The following is a 20,415-nucleotide window of genomic DNA, read 5'->3' as shown; positions in this document are numbered from 1 at the left end:
ACGAATGCATACACACTCACACCTCAACCCCCCCCTCCACTGTTTGTACATGAGATGGTTCTTATAGTCTTTTTAACCTCTTGTTTGCTAGCAGAAAGCAAATAGAGCCTATAGGGATAAGAGAGAAAGAGAAAGAATGACATAAAAAATAAGAATGAGATAAAAAGAGATCCAGATACATGAAGCACATGTTGATGAGGGTTGGACTTGCAGAGGCCACATGGCAGTCACGTTAGAAGTGTTGATGCAGTAACTGCATCTGCAGCTAAACTAATGCTGCGTGCGTGTGTGTGTGTGCATGCGTGCGCGGGTCTGTGTATATGTGTATCTTTTTCCATTCTCCACCAAAAAGAGGCCAGGAGGCAATTGTCTCTCTAGAGATGTAACACACTTTCTGCAAACATATCATCAGATAATGGCAGAACACCTTACAACACACCAATGCATATCTGTTTACATATACAGTTGAATCATGAGAGATTATGCAAGGTGAGAATTATGATTTTAATGTCCTCTGGTTCTATGGCTTTTGATACAGCCTGTGCTAACTGAACATGGTTTTTCTTTTCTCCAAGACAATTGTGTCTCAGTTTTATTGCAGCTTAATGGTTTAATGCTTGGTTCCTAATATACATATACATATACATGCATGCACCCATACACACGTTTTTTCCTTGACAAGCTCTTATAGGCCTCTGGACTAATTAATCCCCAAGAAAAGTGAAATGACAAATATTTATATATATACACACACACACAGCGCTTCACTTTTTCCATATTTTATGTTATGTTACAGCCTTATTCCAAATTGGATTAAAAAAAAAATAATTCCCCTCAAACTCCTACACACAATACCCCATTATGACAAAGTGAAAAAATCTTTGTTTGGAGTTTTTGCAACTTTATTAAAAATAAAAAAAACAAAAATCACATGTACATAAGTATTCATAGCCTTTGCTCAATACTTGGTTGAAGCACCTTGGGCAGCAATTACAGCCTCAAATCTTTTTGAGTATGATGCTACAAGCTTGGCACACATATTTTTGGGCAGTTTCTCCCATTTTTCTTTGTAGAACCTCTCAAGCTCCATCAGGTTGGATGGGGCGCGCCGGGGTACAGCCATTTTCAGATCTCTCCAGAGATGTTCAGTTGGGTTCAAGTCTGGGCTCTGGCTAGGCCACTCAAGAACATTCACAGAGTTGTCCTGAAGCCAGTCCTTTATTATCTTAGTTGTGTGGTTAGGGCCATTGTACTGTTGGGTGAACCTTCACCCTGGTCCAGAGCACTCTGGAGCAGGTTTTCTTCAAGGATGTCTCTGTATGTTGCTGCATTCATCTTTCCCTGACTAGTCTCCCAGTTCCTGCTGCCAAAAAACAACCCCACAGCATGATGCTGCCACCAGCATGCTTCACTGTAGGGATGGTATTGGCCAGGTGCTGAGCGGTGCCTGGTTTCCTCCAGACATGACGCTTGGCATTCAGGCCAAAGAGTTGAATCTTTGTTTCATCAGACCAGAGAATTTTGTTTCTCATGGTCTGAGAGTCCTTCAGGTGCCTTTTGGCAAACTCCAAGCAGGCTGTCTTATGCCTTTTACTGAGGAGTGGCTTCCGTCTGGCCACTCTACCATACAGGCCTGATTGGTGGAGTGCTGCAGGAATGGTTGTCCTTCTGGAAGGTTCTCCTCTCTCCACAGAGCAATGCTAAAGCTCTGTCAGAGTGACCCTTGGGTTCTTGGTCACCTCCCTGACTAAGGCCCTTCTACCCCGATCACTCAGATTGGCTGGGCGGCCAGCTCTAGGAAGAGTCCTGGTGGTTCCAAACTTCTTCCATTTATGGATGATGGAAGCCACTGTGCTCATTGGGACCTTCAATGCTGCAGAAATTTTTCTGTACCCTTCCCCCGATCTGTGCCTCAATACAATCCTGTCTCAGTGGTCTACAAACAATTCCTTGGACTTCATGGCTTGGTTTGTGCTCTGACATGTACTGTCAACTATGGGACCTTATATAGACAGGTGTGTGCCTTTACAAAGCATGTCCAATCAACTGGATTTACCACAGGTGGACTCCAATCAAGTTGTTGAAACAACTGAAGGATGATCAGTGGAAACAAGATGCACCTGAGCTCAATTTTGAGTGTCATGGTAAAGGCTGTGAATACTTATGTGCATGTGATTTTTTTGTTTTTTTTATTTTTAATAAATTTGTTACAATTCCAAACAAACTTTTTTTACTTTGTCATTATGGGGTATTGTGTGTAGAATTTTGAGGGGGAAAAAAATAATTTAATCCAATTTGGAATAAGGCTGAAACATAACAAAATGTGGAAAAAGTGAAGCACTGTGAATACTTTCTGGATGCACTGTATATATATATATATATATATATATATATATATATATATATATATATATATATATATATATATATACAGAGAGAGAGAGAGAGAGAGAGAGAGAGAGAGAGTTTATTATAATGGCTTTGTTTGCATACATGGATGTCCTTACTTGAGCAGTCATAATTCATAATCATAATAATTCACTAAAATGATTCATTATAGCTAATGTTTTGAAATAATGAAATCATAGTGTCTGTGATTTCTTTTTTGTGTAAAGTGTCAGACTTTGTTTTTACTAAGATGTTGGGCCCATCAGTACCACCCTAGCTGCTAAGAACTGCTACTTCCTTTACTGAGCCTGTATTCCTCTGTTCACCACACTGCACTCACACTCAATGTGCAACACAATTAATGTGTGAAGAATTGTGAGTTTACTAAAATCTAATGGCTTTAGTTCACTCATTACACTTTAGTAAATCTAAACTCCAATTTCTTTTTTCTACTGAAAAAGAGATGAGCAATAGCTAATAATTAGTAATAGCTACTCTGCAATCTGAAATGTTTTTTTGTTTGTTTGTTTGGCATACATATTACCTCTTGGATTTTAAAGTTCTTTGAATCACAAAGAAAAACAATACGAGACAGTATGATGCTGCAGTAATTTAATCAAAAGAACAAAATTGATTATTCAGAATAAATTAACAGACAGGAATTAGGTCAAACCTTCTAATCATGTTTTTGTCAAATGTAATACTGTATACATACTACATTAAAATGACAGAAAAAAGAAAAGAAAAGTATAGGAAAATGCACTATTAAATGCACAATTATGAAGTTATGCATATTGGTCAGCATCATCCTCAGTTATAGCCTTCATCTCAGTTGCTGGTTTGTCTTCCTCCACCTTCTGAATTGGTTCCTTCATTGCATCTATTGCCTTCTTCAGATTGAGATTGTCCTTTTCACTCAGTGGGGCCAGTGCTGGGGTAAGGATTGTCTTGATTTGAGTTATTCTTTCCTCGCATCTGTTGTAAAACTCCTTCCTGTTTCTTGCTGCAAGGCTGTTGATACCATTTTGGGCAGATTCGCATTCCTTCCCTAACTTGTCAATCTCTGCAAGGAACTGAGGTGAGTTTGGATCCATGGTCATCAGTCTTCCCAGAGTACTGACATTGTTCATCAGGTACTGGACAGACACCTCAGTGTAAGTGGTAGACATCATGTTAACCAAATAGGCGTAGGCAGAAGCATTCAGAGCATTAGTGTAGATTTTGTCTTTGACAAACATGCTGTAGGTGTAGTTGTTCTCTACAGCTATTTCAACAGTCTGCTTAAAATGTTTAAGATTTTCACTAAGAGTGGTCTTAACAATGTTTGAAATGATCTGAAAGAAGTGCACCAGTTTCTCCCACTGTTCTTTCACCTGCCCCATGATTTCCAGGCCTTTCGCTAGCACCACAATTCTCTTGTTGAAGTCGATCTCCTTGAGATTATAATGTTTCAGCTCACTCACAATTTCAGCAAGAGCTTTTTTCTTCTGATCCAAGTTGTCCATAGTCTTCTCGTTCCGTTCATTTGCAATTTTTAGCTGGGTTTCAGCCATTTGTAGACGTAGATGAGATTGTCTTAAGTGCATCTGGACCACATCTGTATTTGCTGAGTCATAGATTTGCTGTTGACTTGACTTGGGGGGTGCTGTCAAGAAAGATGGCTGATTTGTAAAAGACTTGCTTTTGGAATAAAAGGCCATGGCCCTTACATTCAGTTCGTCAATGGCTTTAATAAGCTCCTCTGTTTTGGCATCATCACATTTCCCCTCTGGAGCATATTTACCTAGCTCTGTTAAAGTGGAGATACCCTTGTCACAGATGCCTAGTGCCTCGGATTTAATCGGGCATTCAGCTTCTTGCTGTATATCTCTGCTGACTTGCTGAAATAGTCCCACCAAGTAATCAGACTTTACCGTTTGCTTCTCCTGATCATACACCTCAGGCCAATTTATTTCCTTACCTTTGCAAAGTTCTTCCATTTTCTCAACCACTAGTAGAAATGTTATAGATTTAGAAAATATGTTACTTGTTGCCAACATTTCATCCACGTTACTCTTCATTCCAGTGGCCATGTTTCTGTGGCTTTCAGGAGTGCCTTTTCAGTTTTTGATCACATGTGTTATGGCTTTTGGTGTAATAGTGTCCGCTTGGAGATAGGTTTGGATAATTTGTCCTGGAAGAAATTCTGTTGCAAACGCACAGGCTATTGATATTGCTTGCTCTGACATACTTGATATTAGCTTCAGGCCAAAAAGGCCCCATCCACTTGGCAAATCTTTCATTGCTTGCTGGTAGGCCCTTCTGTCCTCAGCTAATCTTTCATTAGCCAGATTGAAAGCAGCCTCGGCCCTGTCGCTTGCCTCCTTAGCTTCAGCCCGTTTAATCTTTGCTATCTCAATGTTTTTCTTGATTTCTTCCATCTCCTCATCATGACTCTGTCTTGCATTCACCAAAGCCTCCACCAGTTCTTGCATCAGCTTGATGATATCTGAGAATTGTTTCTCAGTCATGATGGCCAGGTTTAAGCATTCTGATGATATGTGCGCAATGTTCTGAAGCTCAGCTGGTAAGAAGGCTTGGACAAGACCATCATCCTCCTGTATTATGAGCCCAACTGAGTTTTTGATGTACTCTGGAACCTGTCCGGTGTACATACGAATTTGGTCCATGTTCTTGTGAGCAACATTAAAGGCTTGCCAGCAACCATTACATACTTGAAAGAGGCAGGCCCTAAAAGAATTGGGGTATCTGATGAATTTGAACCCGTCTTTTGGTGGATTTTTATTGATGGAGAAGTCATCTGCAGCAGAAATGCGTACCAGCTGAGCCAGTAAATCGATGGAGACGGGTGCCGGCAATAGATACTGCTCCCAGTTAGCATAGGGCTGCATCAGCAGCATGATGTCATTTCTGTAATCCTGTGCTTTGGTGAAACTCATTTTTGTCAGTGCTGTGCACGTAGAATGATCTGCTTTATAGGCATGCTTGAAATCAACGATTCATTAAGTGAAAAATAGTAGATTATCTGCTCAAGAACAACTTTTTCCATTAGGTTGCTCAATACAAAAGAAACTAATTCCAGGCAAAACGCACCATTCTAAATTTGATAATAATAGCCCAAAAGTAACACCAGCAACCTTTGAAAGGATGATCAATACACTGTTTGATAATAATAATAATAAGAAGAAGAAGAAGAAGAAGAAGAAGAAGAATTTTATTCTAATTAAGAAATTACGTGCATTTCTTGTTACCCAATGGCACTTTACAAGATCATACAATATAAAAAAGGTCAAATAAAATATAAAGAAGCTTCAAATATATAAATAAGATAACAGGAGGGAGTAAAACTGGTTAAAAAAAATAGACATAATATTGATGCAAGTGCATACTATAGTAACCAATTAAAGGTTGAAATGATCTCAGACAAAGAGATGAGTTATGAAATTCTTGTAAATGAGCAGCTGGAGGAAGAAGCCTTGGGTCTGCAGCTCCAGAAACGCCAATAGTGCAGAGTGTGACGTGAGCGACAGAGAGCAGATGAGTGTCAGAGGGATGGAGACAGAGTGAAGGAAAAGACATATGAGGAACACCAGAAAGGGATGGACAGGTCAGACCATGAGGGCAAAAACCAAGAGAAGGATTTTGTACTGCACACAGCCATGAACAGGAACCCAGTGTAAATGTTTGAGTGTAGTAGTTATATGTTCCCTTAAGCTGGTGTGTGTAAGAACTCCAGCAGCCATTTTCTGAATGTTCTGCAGCTTCTTTAACCCACAGACAGGAAGCCCATAAAGAACAACACTGCAGCAGTCCAATCAACATCGCACAGCACTGTATTAGCCTAATCAGCATCACACAGTTCTGCAGTAGTCTAGCTGGCATCACACAGCACTTCAGTAGTCTAATTAGCATCACAAAGCGCTGCAGTAGTATAATCATCATCAAAAATGCATAAATAAGAAACCTTGTATCAAAATTTGCATGCCTATATCCTTACACATAGATATATTTGCTGACTATTACACCATTGTAACATTTTTTAAACAAATTAATTGCAATAACTAAACAATTGAATAATTTAAATTTAATGTCTCTTATACAATCATAAAGCTGACTAAGGCTGACAACTAATCAATAGGAGAACTTCTACCTTAAAGGATTAGTGTGACGGTTGAGTCTAAGGCATTGTGGGAATTGGAGAAATAATTGAATCATGTAGGTGTAACATAATGAAGAGAGGATAACTTAATAAAACATAGAAGGCTAAGGTTAGTCTAATTTTAATTGGCCCAGGCCATTCACTACCACTAAATGACTAAATAGGGATGTTGTGCCCTCTAGTGGGTGAGTCAGAGATAATTATGCAACAAAAATACTTGTGAAGTCTGGTATGCTTTATCATTAAAGTTGCTATAAGATCTTTTTTGGAAGCACTTTGACTAAACTGTTTTATGTATTTGTAGCTACCAATAAACCTCTCTTGTAGGAGGATATATTCTGTATCTGTTAATTCTATGTGTACATTCAGCACATGGAATCTGCCAACATCCATTCCTGCATGTTCTTTCAGGATCAAGGCCTCTGGAATGGTGACTGATGTAGCAGAGCACCTAGGCAACTTTCAGTATGTGATAAAAATGAAAAATAATATTGAACAAGCTGGTATGCATGCACACATGTGCACACACAAGCAGACCTTTCTTAACCTCTTCTCTTGCCAACCCCAGTTTACCTGTTTCTTACAGTTTATGGAAATTACTGTTTCTCCTTTCAATGTGCCTGTTATTTTTTTTAAATGTTGCTTCTGAGGAACTCACACAAATTTCCCCCAATCAGATATGCTGAGCAGAGGTGGTGTTTGTCCTATTCAGCAGCTTCTTCCTGCTTACTTAGAAGCTTTTGCTCCTATAAGCTTCTTCTGGGCTTTGTGGGCTTTCAATCAGGGACTCTGCTGGGTCACTGGTGTATATGTGCATGTGTGATGTGGGCCCTGTGCGTGTGTGTGTGTGTGTGTGTGTGTATGTGTGGGTGTGGAGCCCAGAGAAGGGAGCTGCTCTTGGAGAGGACCTTCTCCAGTGGGTACTGGGCAAAAGCGCTAATCCCCTTCATTGTGAAGTAGAGCCTCCACAGAGGGTCATAGCAATACAGGCCTGACACAGAGCATGGGCTTCTATGTCATACACATGTCCACATATTCACCTTCAAGCTCACTGAGAGAGGCTTTCCTGCCTTCGCAAACAGTAGTCTCATTCATTATGAGAGAATACTTCTACTGAGAGTGCCTTAACTCTAGAACACTATATATTCAAATAAAAGACACATTTGTTACATATGTTTAATGTTCATAGGAATCATTATTTGTGACTTAATATTTTAATTTCAAAGAGCTGGACAAAGACTTTGAGTTCCTCTGAACAGTACATGGAGATCAGATTACATCTCAGTAAGATGCATGATGAGATCTTGTACTGCAGCTTGTGTTTATTGTAGTTTTCTATGGAATGACCATGATATTTGCACTAAATAGATGCCAGTCAGTTCAGTCAGCAATATATATTGCTAAAAAGATTCCCCTGTGTTCTAACAGGCAAAACCTGTATGTCTTGGTTGGATGTAATCATTGAATGTGTTGGATGTAATCATTGAATTAGAACTGAAATTTAATTAATTATTAAGATGCACAAAATATGGTTGTTTTTGATTGTGTAATGTTTTCCTTTTCCACATATGTCTTTTAGCACTTTAGTTCTGTTTAGTGGTTTATACTTCAGTGGAAACAGGTGCTTACATATTCCGCAGAAAGCAAAAAATAAAAACAACTAAACAACTACCAACTAATAAAGATGTCAAGTTGAACATGGAAAGTCTTGTTTTGTTTATTCATTTGTTGTTGTGGTTTCTCTTTATGCCGTTCTGTTGATTTGTATCCACTTCATGGCAAGTTGAAAATGATTTGATTCTATGAGACATTTGGAGGAAGTGCGAGTACAGAAAAAAAAGCGTGTAACTTAAATGTGACGTTCTTTAATAGGCTGTATCACTTTTTTTTCTGTGAGTCTGTGAGGACCTCATAAAGCATGGCTTGTGGCAAGTGGGTTAGTACAAGGGTAAATATGGGATAGGAGTGTCAGACGAGAGGCTGATGCCTCTTGCCATGAAGCAGACCCTCCAGCAGATCAGAGTGCTCCTGGACTGGGACAGTGGTCTGATCTCCTTCTTTGATCCTCTCAACAACAGATACGTGCACACTTTCAGACAAACATTCACCAAGCAAGTCTATCCATACTTCTATAATGTTTGTCCTGCTAAAACTATGAGGGTGTTACCAGAATAGGCTGCAACCACTAAGAACATTATGCTAGTGTAATGAAAAAAATTGTAATTATGGATGGCCTTTTCCCACTTGGCCAAAGTTTTTGCTTTTGGCTCAGTTTTCCATTGCTCTGAGGTTGTCTGCTTGAAGGATTCAAACCTAGTTTAAAGGTAATCAGACTTTCTTTTGTTTCCTGTGATCATATACCTTCAATCATTTAATGTGATAATGCTATTTCTATTTAGGAGTTGTTTTCCTTGTGCACGCAGATGCATGCAATTGAGAAACCATTGTTTAGTGAAAAGAATCAAATTTGTTGGCAACTTCCTGGATTTTCATTTATTTGCAATTTTCCTCAGAACTGTTGTGAGAATACACACTCCCTGATAAACAAATATAAAAGGTTTATTGTAGATATTTCCTGTCCACTAGACACCTCCAATGTTTGCTGTCTAGCAAATGTCAGCTGGGTTTACTAGTTTCTTGGAAAACCCATATTATGTGCATCACTTTCATGGTAACCTTTATAATCTCTGGACCTTTAGCTTCGCTGTTGATTTTCTCAAATACCCCAATATGGTCTTATGTAGCATTAATGCATGCTTTAAAATCTTCTAAGCCAAGTGAAAAGCACTCAGGTATTTACTCTTAAGTGCTGGTCATACTGCTGTTTTACTGTGATGTTTTCAGTGTTGTGTAATTACTAAATAGGGCTTAAATAAAACCATTGTCAGTGTAAGAAGGCTCAACAGCAGTACTCATCTACCGAAAAAACAAGATGTGAGTTAAGATGATTCTATTTCCCTTTTCATGTACACTGAAAAACATCAGAACAAATGCTAGGATATATTTTGTCTACAAACACATTTCTATTTATGGTCTTTCTTATCTTTTATAGCATCAAGGGTTCTTTGGAATTTCAGCAGAAAATGGAAGAGAGGAAGCTGTGTGTGAGTGAATGCTTGTGTGTAATGTCGTTTTCTATGTTGAGTGTAGCTCTATGATGTACCCTGGAGATCTGAAGTTTGAGAAGAGGACCATGTCTGCTCAGTTGGAGGGGGGTGTTCATGGCCTGCACTCGTAAGTCTTCGTCCTCTCTGCTCACTAAACTCCTACTACCGAATCCATCATGCTCAGAGGCTCTTTTAGGGAACACTCCACCAACTGTCAAGCAGTGCCACAAAAGCACTCAGGGACTGGAAAATAACCTGTGTGTGTCTGTTCACACAGTTTGCAGGCACAGTGTTATGAATAATAATACACAGTAATAGACCCCTGCTGATCTCCACTGAAATCTGAATGAACATGAAGCTGACAATTTATTTATGAATAATTAATTCAGATAAATTGTGGGTTTCTAATAGATAACAGGGTCATGACATAATGAGTAATGCCTCTATAGATTTCTATAGACAGAATTGGAGATCATGACCTCTCTTGTTCTGCTTTTCAAGTAGGGCAGTGCAAAGAGCTTTCTTTGATGATGTTATCAAAGATGTGAAGATGTATCCCTAGGCACTATCTAGCTGAGAAGAGGTCTCTGTCTATTTCTGCCCACTAGGCCGCCATCTTTAATCTCTGTAATGGAGGCTTTATCTGCACTAGATCCCACACTAGAGGACACTCTCAACTGTGGCCTTATGATTGTCGTACTGCTGGGATGCTCTCTCTCTCACACACGGATGTTCGCATACGCTGCTCTATTTTGTTTACAGTTAGGCTTCCTTTGGCTGCCTCTCTGTCTCCCGTGTCCTCTCAAGCAGTGGTGGGACATTAATGCCACTTTAATGGATAGGCTGTGACATGACGCATGCTTAAGAACATTAACACGACATCATTGGACAACATACTCTTAGGTAGATTAACTTATTCCATACTCCAGAATATGCGCTCAACTCTGCAAATCAAGCAGGTATGTTCAATTCATGCTACTGGGACATGAAGTTTGAAGTTGAAATTGACCTCACATGTATGCACACAAAGTGTCCGAGCTTCTGCTAGTCGCAGGTGGCTATGGGAGCAATCATCAGTCATGTCTCCTCGTTCTATCAGCATGGGTGTCTGGAACTCCCCACGGTCATTTGGTATATGATGCACTAACTGATATGAGAATGTGAGAGTGTAGCATGTATGTCTCAGTGAACTAATTGGTATATATTTTTTTATTTGGCTTGTTTTTCTTTGTTTGTTTGTTCTGTGGTCTTTGATTCAGTGATTTTCTGATCCTGCCTGGCTTCATTGACTTTACCTCAGATGAAGTGGTGAGTTCTTTTGCAAAATGCACCAAAACAGCTCAGCAGGTTTCCTGACATGCCCCATAAGGGCTTACCAGTGTGTGTGTTTCAGTAAATACAGCACATCTAGTAATGATTTAGTGAAGGGGGCGGGATCTTCCTAATTAATTAGGGAGCTGGCGGTCTCCTCTACCTTCAGTGAGATGGAGGAGCTGAGTCAGTTGCCATGTAGTGCGAACACGACTACAACAGAGGGTGGAGTGTGGCATAGTGTAAGAGAGGGATGAAGGAGTACAAATAAGATGTGCAAAATAGGTGGTGTTGGCATCCCAGGTGCATAGGGTGTGTTGTCACAGGCAGAGAGGCTGAGGGGTGTGTGTGTGTGTGTGTGTATGACAGTGTGAGGGAGGAGCGAACCAAAATTCCCATGTGTAATGGATATGGGATAGTAAATATTGTGGTATTTAAATTTGGTGTTACATTTTGTGTGTGTGTGTGTGCTGGAATGTGGGAGAGAACGTAGGATGTTTTTGTCTGTCTTACCACAGGGAGGTTAAACTGATGCCCTGCTTATAAAAACAGCAATATTTGTGCTTTGAATGAGCACATCCAAGTCACTTGAAGTCAAATTAATAATGGGACAGAGATGTGTGCATATATGAAAGCTTTCCAAAGTAACACCCCAAACTGTTCTTATCTTTGTGCAATGCATAGTCTGTATGAAAATACAAGCATGAACATAAACAAAGATAATTGTTCTGTAGAACATTGGTTCCTTTCTGTTACCATTTGCGTCTGTCATTCAGGATCTGACCTCTGCTCTGACCCGGAAGATAACCCTGAAGACGCCGCTTATTTCCTCCCCCATGGGTACTGTGACTGAATCCTCCATGGCCATCGCTATGGCTGTGAGTATCCCCCACACACTCAAAACCATGAAGTCCTGTTGCTTTTCCATTTAGCTTTCTGTGATTTTGTATTACAGCTCATGGGCGGTATTGGGATCATCCATCACAATTGCACCCCAGAGTTCCAAGCAAATGAAGTCCGGAAAGTTAAGGTGTCAAACTTTCAGTGAATTGTCTTAATAGGAATATAATGAACAACACGTTGAACATGCAGATTTACACACAAGCTTCCCTAAGGCCTCTCATCAGCAGAGCAATATATGGTGTCATGGCAGAAATTCGAGCAGGGCTTCATCGCGGATCCGGTGGTGATGAGTCCATAGCACACGGTCGGAGATGTGTTTGAGGCCAAGGTGCGACACGGCTTCTCTGGAATCCCTGTCACCGAAACCGGCAAGATGGGCAGCAAGCTTGTGGGAATCGTGACGTCACGAGACATTGACTTCCTCTCAGAGAAGGACTATGACCGGCTGTTGGAGGAGGTTTCTGATTCATCTTTGATTGTACATACAATATACAAAAGGTTTTTAAAAACACAAATGAATCACATATGACATACAATGCTTAAAAATATAGGTGGAATAGAACTATCATGAAATTGTGATATTTCTGTGTCAGTGTGTGAAAGAGGGCAATATATATATATATATATATATAAAAATAAAAAATGTGTATATATATGTGTGTGTGTGTGTGTGTGTGTGTGTGTGTGTGTGTAAAATCACATTCTTTAAACTCACATCTTTTTGTGATTTATTTGTGATATTTGCCAGGCAATGACAAAGAGGGAAGATTTAGTGGTTGCACCAGCAGGTGTTACACTCAAAGAGGCCAATGACATCCTGCAGTGCAGCAAAAAAAGGTCTGATTCTTCATCTTTTCAGCTTGAGAAGTGAAACTGCTTCTAAAGGACTTTGAAAGGTTATTTTCACTTCTCCACTTCTTCTCTGAGTAACGGGTCGGTCGTGGGGACGCTTGTTGATTGCAGGTAAACTGCCCATTGTGAACGACAGTGATGAGCTGGTGGCTATAATTGCTCGCACTGATCTGAAGAAGAACAGAGACTACCCTCTGGCCTCTAAAGACTCCCGCAAACAGCTGCTGTGTGGCGCTGCCATCGTTACCCGTGAGGATGACAAGTACCGGCTGGACCTGCTCGTGCAGGCAGGAGTGGACGTGGTGGTGCAGGTAGGTCTTAAGGTCCTAAAGGGAGTGGGATTAGTCTCCATCCTGAGTATGGTGCCTGAATCAAATGACAAACTATTTTTGCTATGAGGCTGTGTAACACAGGACTGTGATTGGACATAGTGAATTTTTTCTGAAGGCTGTGTCTATTGTTTTAGGACTCATCTCAGGGAAACTCAGTGTTTCAGATCAGCATGATTAACTACATTAAACAGAAGTATCCTGAGCTCCAGGTGGTGGGGGGGAATGGTGAGTCACAGTTCTCACATTTGCTTGTTCTGTAAACTGAGAGGGTTGAGGTAGGTAAGAATTGATGGTGTTTGGTTCTTTTCATTTGTTGCTCTGTTCACTTTCATCCTTCTTCTCTCTCGCTCTGTCTCTGTGTATGTCTGTGTAGTAGTGACAGATGCTCAAACGAAGAATTTGATTGGTGATGGTGTGGATGCTCTTAGAGTGTGGATGGGTTATCTTTGATAAGACATCGTATACCAGAAAATTGTTTAAAAGATGGTAATAGCTAAACCACCAGACATAATAGTGATGGATAAACAGCAGAAAAGAGTCATAGTGACGGATGTAGCAATCGCAAGAGATAGCAACATCAGCAACAAGGAACATGAGACGCTAAAAGAAGAGGAAACACTGGCTCTGGTAGCAATCAGAGCACCAGGGGTTTAGGGACGATGACCATCAAACTGGGAGAGTGGCTCCAGCAGATCCCAGGAACAACATCCGAGATCCTCATCCAGAAGAGTGCAGTCGATGGAACACTTGGGATACTATGCAGGCAAATGTATATATTGTAAATTCCTGTTCTTTTTTATCAACATTCTTAGAACATAATTACTGTTCTAAGTTTACAACATCTGGTCGAGGTTTTCGTTTATTCAAGATGCATCCTGTAGTGCCTTTTCACATTTTTGCACTATTTCTTAATTTTGAATCAAATGTTTCAAAAATAATAATACAATCCACAAGGAAATGAAAACGAGAATTAAATCAAACTTATTGTTTCAGAAAGATTACTACTCATTCACACACCAGGACGCTACATCTTCTGGAGTATTATGCTCACGTTTCTAAACTTTTAAACATTATAATGTATTTCAGTTATGGAAATCAGTTAAACACTATAGGAAGGCCTACAACAGGAATGTACTACAAATACCATCCTACTCCAGCACCCCTAATCGTCCACTCCCAATGGTGGGATATCCCTGAATAACAGTTGAATGCTATCTTTGCCTATATTTGCCTCTGTCTGTCTTTCAGGAGACTACAATATGAGAGTTACACACTAACATTAAAGATGAATAATGAATTAAGTAAATGCTGCACCGGCTAACATCTACTTTCTTCCCTGTTTTATTACCTGTATTATTATTTATAATATTTGTGAGCTGAAAACATGATATCCACCAAAAACATGATTCACTGACTCATGAACAATGTCAACAAATCTACACCCACACACGCACACACACACACACACACACACACACACACACAGCAGGTGAGTTTTCTGTGGTGGCAGATGGGTCCAAGTGGGCTCATACTGGCCCTGCCCACATGTCGCCTCCTGCAGGTGTCAACCGTAGCCACTGTGCTCCATGTGCCCTTTCTCCTCTGCCACTGCTGGGAGAGGGCTCTGCCCACCCTCCTGACATGCTCCGCTACGCCTCCTGCATACCCCCTTTGTGCTTCAGACAGAGGCCAAAACCACTGGCTTTGCTGGTTCCAGGAACAGCCTGAGGTTGTCCAGGAGAGTGAAAGAATGCTATACCTTGCAAGGTATGATGGTCTTCATTGAAATGGGGGTTAAAAACATTTCAAGCCAGTGTTTTGTGCACTGACATCCCTCCTGCTACCGAAGGCCACCCGAGTGTTTCTTGTGAGTGTGAGTGTGAGGCAAAGGAGTGTGAAAGTGTTTGTGTGGATCAAGATGTAAATGCATGAAATGAAACGTACTGAGGCTATGTTTATTGTCACATATTTTATATCTAGAATGTTGGCCTACCTCCAAGTGAATTTGCACAAAGACCAAACATTTGTGTGGGGTGTTTGTTTGTGCATGTGAATATAGATGTGTGTAGTTCAATGGTGTATACATGTGTACATGTGAGTATGGATGTGTAAGTGTGAAAGATGTGTGTGTGTGTGTGTGAATTATATATTTGTTGGGGGCACATTCATATACTGCCACACTGCTATTCTCTCTGCTACTTTCTGTTTTTCAATTGGTGGATTGGATTAGGGCCTGTCAGAGAGACTCTGAGAGATCTGGTGAGCCCTGATTGTGATTCTTTTTGTTTCTCTCTCTCTCTCTCTCTCTCTCTCTCTCTCTCTCTCTCTTTGTGAGTGTGTGTTTGTGTGTGTGTCTCTTGTCAACACAGTGTGAATAATTTTGATTTTAATTGGTTCGTTGTTATGACATTATCTCTCAACTCTCTCAACCGTCTAAATCACACGCGCACACACACAAACAGTTGACACCCCCCATCCTATAGTCCACATTCATTCATGAGAAACAGAAAATTTCAATTTGAAATGTATTGGATTGAATAACAAAGATCCTTTTCTTTAGAACCATGCACAGCATGGACATGACAATGTTGTGCTAAATGGTGTGATCAAACCCTATCATCATCCTTCCCAGCAAAGCCCTGATCTACTCCTTCTGTAGTGAGCTAAACGCTATTAATAAACTCCCAAACTCCTCCAGTGCTCTCTCACCATTCTGAGCAGAGCCTGTGCCAGGCCTGCAATTTTATCAACTACATCACAGCTCTGTTTTCTCTCTTCCAAATGTGTAGAGAAAACACACACACACACACACACACACACACACACACGCGCGCGCGCTCTGTATTCTGACAGTCCCTGCAATGCTCCACTGTAATCCTCTTAGCCTGTAAGCGCTGGGCTCTCCCTGCAAACACACCCTAAACCCAGCACAGCATGGGACTATGTGGAAGACCACTTGCACAAACATCGACCGCACAGCTCTTTTTGCCTTTGCTTGCTATAGTTTCAACTGCTCGATGCACTGAAATGCCAAATACAGAGGCTAAAGCTCGAACACATGCGCCATGAACCAGCTGCACCCATTCCGAGGTAAATCAAATACACAGTTGCCAATGTTTAAAAAAGCTTTTTGAGCTTTTTACATTTTATTGATTTATTTTTTTTAAAGAACATGAGGACTTTTTCATTTTTATTTTTTCAGAATGCTAAATAGTAGTAGTCCCAGTAATTTTGTAGTTCCAGTAGTATCGTCATTCAGGTCTCCTTTATCAGGTTTTGGATGGCTTGGTAGAAGTTCATATTGACTGGTTATAAACATAGTTCTGATGTAGTCAAGCACAGCGTCTGTCTCTTTGGCCAGTTGGTAATCATAGCCTTTTTATGTGCTCGGGAAACCTTTCTGCATACTACCGATTTCTTTAGCTGGTCCTCCTTGGGAAGTGTGTGGTCCCTTTGAGCAGTACAAAGCTTCCCCAGCCATGGCTCTCCCCATGCGCTGCTGCTTAGTTTTCTTCCCCACTACTTTGTCCCATAACGTCTTCAGGTTCTTTCTTTCACACTTTGGGTTTTGGTTTTCACTCTCTAGAGCCTCTCTTTCACTCTTCAGGTGTTGTCTTTCACTCTCAAGATTCTCTCTTTCACCCTTCAGGTGTTGTCTTTCTCTCTCCAGAGCCTCTCTTTCACTCTTCAGGTGTTGTCTTTCACGCTCTAGATCCTCTCTTTCACTCTTCAGGTGTTGTCTTTCACTCTCAAGATTCTCTCTTTCACCCTTCAGGTGTTGTCTTTCTCTCTCTAGAGCCTCTCTTTCACTCTTCAGGTGTTGTCTTTCACGCTCTAGATCCTCTCTTTCACTCTTCAGGTGTTGTCTTTCACTCTCAAGATTCTCTCTTTCACCCTTCAGGTGTTGTCTTTCACTCTCTAGATCCTCTCTTTCACTCTTCAGGTGCCATCTTTCACTCTGTTCATTTTTTGTCTCCTTCTGCTTCTCCTCCAACTCCTTCCCACTACATTCCTCCTCAAATTTTCCAATTTTAACACAGTGTCGTTTTCTAATTTCCTTCGTATCTACTCTGTCAGGTAGTTCTTGTTGCAATCTACTCATTGCTTTTTGTGTGTTCCTGTCCAACAAAATCTTCGTTTTCTTCTTCTTCGAAGATCTTCTGTGAGAGCAGCAGAACTGCATTTTGCTGCTGCAACCTCCCATTTCTGTCAACAGACTGACCAATTTTACCTTTGTCAAGCAGATTATAAGAATAGCTATTATGACAATGGTCAGTGATATTATGACATCACAGTTTTGGTTTTGTTGACAATTCCATTGTCATCACACAGAATAGAATAGAATAGAATAAACTATTGTGGGCTTGCTTTGTTTTCACTTTAGCCTTAATTAGATTAATTAGATTCATATGTTTGCTTTAGATTTGCCTTTTTACATTTTATTTATACCATGAAAAACAATACAGAAATAATTAAAGAAGTCAAAGCCTTTGTCACAGTCTCTCCAGACATGCCTTTCTCTGGTTGTCAAAAAGACAAAAGAGATGACTGTGGACTACAGAAGGATGCAAATGCCTCACACCCTAATACATACAGTGAAGAGTGAGAACATACACTCTCTTAAAATCACAATCAATCTCTCATGGTCCCTGAGCACTTTTTCCTTAGTGAAGAAAGCTCTGCTTCCTGAGGAGACTGAAGAAGGACAGCATGTCCGTCATCCTGATCTGGTCTGCAACAGCATCATAGAGAGTGTCCCGACCTGCGCCATCGCTGTCTGGTACTGGCACTGCTCCCCCTGCTCTTTTGGATTGTTTAGTTGAATTTAGCAGTCTGCTCTCAAATTTTCTGTGCCTGTTTTCTGGGATTCTGAAATTCAGGCAATGTTTTTGTTGTTCTTCTGCAACACTATTAAAACTCTGAACTCCTCAAACTATTTTACTTCTCTAAGTAAATCTGTCACATTTGTCTAGTACAGAATTATTAGATTTCTTTCTTTGACCATAAGCAAGATACACACATTTACTTTGCACATTTACATATTTCTTTGTCTGTGTCTCTCTATCACTCTCCTTTTCTCAGAGAGTTGGATAAGAGATTAAGGACACTTCCTGAGGCAGAGAATGATTGGTCAGTAGTACATTAGAATGGCCATACATACATTTCATCATTCCATATCTTTTCAGTGGTTATCAAAACCATTTATACACTTTTGCAGTTAAACAATGTTAAGATATTGATTAGTGTTTCAGTCAAATTAGTCTAACTCTGAAAGTATGTGTTTACCTTCCATATGAGATGCTATTTAAGACTACACACACATCAGATTTTGCAATGAAAAGATGCACACATGCATACATGATAAAACAAACAAAGGCAAATAGTCAGTGTACACACACACACACACACGTTTTAGGCTCCTTTTGTCATTCAGTTTTGAAAGAAGGAGATGGAGGGCATGTCAGTATGTAGCAGTAGCCATAGTATTGGAACAGATGGGTCAGCATGGTAAGGGCAGACAGAACGTTGGTCAGGGTGTATCACTGGTCTCCATTGCATCTCAGTGATTCAAAATTCAGAACTAAAATATTAGAAAAAACACTCTCAAAGCATAGAGGGCCAAGTCAGTAGTTGCACTAATATCAGAATTTGTATCAAGATATTTTTAAGTGAGAAACTTTTAAGCGAGAAATAAGTTTAGCCCTCATTAAAAATGTTGTAATTTCAACTCTTTGACACTCTTGGAAAAATAAATGTAATATTTTGTTCAAAATATTATTTATTTGGGGAAAAAAGTGATCTGCAGGCACTGCGGATTCTTGCCCTGCTAGAGATGATTAAGAAAAGAGGTTAAATTGATTAGGACTTCTAACCTGCAGTAATAAACAGTATAAATTGATATGAAATGAAATAGGCAGATGCTGACTGTATATGAATTGTATGGGGCAGCAGTGTCTCACAAAGACTGGAGCACAGCAATGATGTCATCATGTCATGGGTGTGAAAAGAAGGCCTCTAGGAAATAGGCTTCGTCAAGGGGCATGGGGGCTGGGGCCAAAAGACAGAGCGCAGGAGACTAATGAATGAAGATGGAGAACCCCTCTGTTCGCTACTGTAATATACACACTGAGAGGTAGAGGAGCAAGGACTCTTCATCAGGCCCTCAGCCAGCCTGGCACTAGCTCATCAACAGATGTCTCCCTCTCTGAGAGAGAGAGAGAGAGAGAGAGAGAGAGAGAGAGAGAGAGAGAGAGAGGGAGGGTCTTATTGAATTATATGCTTTGTTGTCATCTGTGCAGCATTACTACAGATTCTTTATAACTCAGTATCTGCAATGTTTGGTTTAGAATCACAGATGAGGATGTGTTTAATGTGACGTGGTTGGTTTACGTCTCACAAATGTCAATTGTCTTCATTAATGTTCCATCTGAAATATTAATGTTCACAGCAGAGACCTCATCAATATTCATCAACCCGGAAACGTTGCACAATCTCCTGTTAAAATTTCATGAGATGGCGTGTCTCTAACATAATATGATTGTGTGTGTGTGTGTGTGTGTGTGTGTGTGTGTGTGTGTGTGTGTGTGTAAAGTACATGTCAAGTTCACATGTGTTTGTGTATGTATATAGGTTCAGGAAGAAGCTAAGGGTTTTGACCTCAGCATAGACTTCACTGGTGCTGACATCATCACCAGCTAAGTGACCTGTTCCTCTCATCCTGGTGTGTGTGTGTGTGTGTGTGTGTGTGTGTGTGTGTGTGTGTGTGTGTGTGTGTGTGTGTGCGTGCGTGTGTGCGTGTGTGTGTCCAGCTGTGATCGGCCCTTACTCATACACATTTCACTTGGCTGACACACAGTGAAAAAAGTGCATTTACAGTCCTCTGTGGTCTCATTGCCAGCCCAGATTTCCAAAACTTATTATATATTTTACATATGTAGTAGTCATTATATATTATTTGAAACTACAATTTTGAACAGTGTTTCAGTGTTGTGTAATTACTGAATAGGGCTTAAATAAAACCATTGTCATTGTAAGAAGGCTCAACAGCAGTACTCATCTACTCATCTACCACACATTTCACTGTGTGTTGTACTGTGTATGACTATGTATGTGACAAATAAACCAAACTTGAAATTTGAAAAAACAAGATGTGGGTTAAGATGAATCTACTTCCCTTTTCATGTACACTGAAAAACATCAGTTTTTCAAATGCTAGGATATATTTTGTCTACAAACACATTTCTATTTATGGTCTTTCTTATCTTTTATAGCATCAAGGGTTCTTTGGAAGGTCAGCAGAAAATGGAAGAGAGGAAGCTGTGTGTGAGTGAATGCTTGTGTGTAATGTCATTTTCTATGTTGA

The 20,415-nt window shown here is 40.2% G+C and overlaps 1 long non-coding RNA gene and 1 pseudogene across 1 annotated transcript in view; one reads left to right on the top strand and one right to left on the bottom strand.

Moving 5' to 3' along the window:
- Positions 1–20,415, bottom strand: part of LOC113568916 — a 35,342-nt gene that overhangs the window by 1,221 nt on the left and 13,706 nt on the right. The window lies entirely within an intron of this gene.
- Positions 9,632–13,956, top strand: LOC118241240 (annotated as a pseudogene).

This window comes from Electrophorus electricus, chromosome 4 (genome assembly GCF_013358815.1).
Source record: "Electrophorus electricus isolate fEleEle1 chromosome 4, fEleEle1.pri, whole genome shotgun sequence".
NCBI lineage: Eukaryota > Metazoa > Chordata > Actinopteri > Gymnotiformes > Gymnotidae > Electrophorus > Electrophorus electricus.
Note: the sequence above shows the minus strand (reverse complement) of the source record. Positions and strands in the feature narration are given on the sequence as shown.